The sequence below is a fragment of the Salvelinus alpinus genome, chromosome 10, assembly GCF_045679555.1.
Source record: "Salvelinus alpinus chromosome 10, SLU_Salpinus.1, whole genome shotgun sequence".
Taxonomy (NCBI): domain Eukaryota; kingdom Metazoa; phylum Chordata; class Actinopteri; order Salmoniformes; family Salmonidae; genus Salvelinus; species Salvelinus alpinus.
Genome location: NC_092095.1, coordinates 76,312,803 through 76,315,302, shown reverse-complemented (window position 1 = coordinate 76,315,302; position 2,500 = coordinate 76,312,803). Strand labels below are relative to the sequence as shown.

Sequence of the window (2,500 nt, the reverse complement as noted above, 5' to 3'; positions counted from 1 at the left end):
TTATAATACAACACTCCTCACTGGAGACTCAGAACCAGAACCAGATAGATTATAATACAACACTCCTCACTGGAGACTCAGAACCAGAACCAGATTATAATACAACACTCCTCACTGGAGACTCAGAACCAGATTATAATACAACACTCCTCACTGGAGACTCAGAACCAGATAGATTATAATACAACACTCCTCACTGGAGACTCAGAACCAGATTATAATACAACACTCCTCACTGGAGACTCAGAACCAGATTATAATACAACACTCCTCACTGGAGACTCAGAACCAGAACCAGATTATAATACAACACTCCTCACTGGAGACTCAGAACCAGAACCAGATTATAATACAACACTCCTCACTGGAGACTCAGAACCAGAACCAGATTATAATACAACACTCCTCACTGGAGACTCAGAACCAGATTATAATACAACACTCCTCACTGGAGACTCAGAACCAGATTATAATACAACACTCCTCACTGGAGACTCAGAACCAGAACCAGATTATAATACAACACTCCTCACTGGAGACTCAGAACCAGAACCAGATTATAATACAACACTCCTCACTGGAGACTCAGAACCAGAACCAGATTATAATACAACACTCCTCACTGGAGACTCAGAACCAGAACCAGATTATAATACAACACTCCTCACTGGAGACTCAGAACCAGAACCAGATTATAATACAACACTCTTCACTGGAGACTCAGAACCAGATAGATTATAATACAACACTCCTCACTGGAGACTCAGAACCAGATTATAATACAACACTCCTCACTGGAGACTCAGAACCAGATTATAATACAACACTCATCACTGGAGACTCAGAACCAGAACCAGATTATAATACAACACTCCTCACTGGAGACTCAGAACCAGATTATAATACAACACTCCTCACTGGAGACTCAGAACCAGAACCAGATTATAATACAACACTCCTCACTGGAGACTCAGAACCAGATTATAATACAACACTCCTCACTGGAGACTCAGAACCAGAACCAGATTATAATACAACACTCCTCACTGGAGACTCAGAACCAGAACCAGATTATAATACAACACTCCTCACTGGAGACTCAGAACCAGAACCAGATTATAATACAACACTCCTCACTGGAGACTCAGAACCAGAACCAGATAGATTATAATACAACACTCCTCACTGGAGACTCAGAACCAGAACCAGATTATAATACAACACTCCTCACTGGAGACTCAGAACCAGATTATAATACAACACTCCTCACTGGAGACTCAGAACCAGATAGATTATAATACAACACTCCTCACTGGAGACTCAGAACCAGATTATAATACAACACTCCTCACTGGAGACTCAGAACCAGAACCAGATTATAATACAACACTCCTCACTGGAGACTCAGAACCAGATTATAATACAACACTCCTCACTGGAGACTCAGAACCAGATTATAATACAACACTCCTCACTGGAGACTCAGAACCAGATTATAATACAACACTCCTCACTGGAGACTCAGAACCAGAACCAGATTATAATACAACACTCCTCACTGGAGACTCAGAACCAGATAGATTATAATACAACACTCCTCACTGGAGACTCAGAACCAGATAGATTATAATACAACACTCCTCACTGGAGACTCAGAACCAGAACCAGAACCAGATTATAATACAACACTCCTCACTGGAGACTCAGAACCAGAACCAGAACCAGATTATAATACAACACTCCTCACTGGAGACTCAGAACCAGAACCAGATAGATTATAATACAACACTCCTCACTGGAGACTCAGAACCAGAACCAGATAGATTATAATACAACACTCCTCACTGGAGACTCAGAACCAGATAGATTATAATACAACACTCCTCACTGGAGACTCAGAACCAGATAGATTATAATACAACACTCTTCACTGGAGACTCAGAACCAGAACCAGATTATAATACAACACTCCTCACTGGAGACTCAGAACCAGATTATAATACAACACTCCTCACTGGAGACCCAGAACCAGAACCAGATTATAATACAACACTCTTCACTGGAGACTCAGAACCAGAACCAGATTATAATACAACACTCTTCACTGGAGACTCAGAACCAGAACCAGATTATAATACAACACTCCTCACTGGAGACTCAGAACCAGAACCAGAACCAGATTATAATACAACACTCCTCACTGGAGACTCAGAACCAGAACCAGATAGATTATAATACAACACTCTTCACTGGAGACTCAGAACCAGAACCAGATTATAATACAACACTCCTCACTGGAGACTCAGAACCAGAACCAGAACCAGATTATAATACAACACTCTTCACTGGAGACTCAGAACCAGAACCAGATAGATTATAATACAACACTCCTCACTGGAGACTCAGAACCAGAACCAGTCCAACAGAGATACTGTGGTGCACCTTGGCGTCTTCTGAGTACATGAAGCAACAAGGCATTGTTTAATCTTTCCTCTCTCTC

General features: G+C 41.4%; 1 protein-coding gene across 1 annotated transcript in view; it reads left to right on the top strand.

The window, feature by feature from the left end:
* The window catches only part of LOC139532996 (protein diaphanous homolog 3-like), a 255,078-nt gene that overhangs the window by 49,914 nt on the left and 202,664 nt on the right, over positions 1-2,500 (top strand). The gene's annotated exons all lie outside the window — the stretch shown is intronic.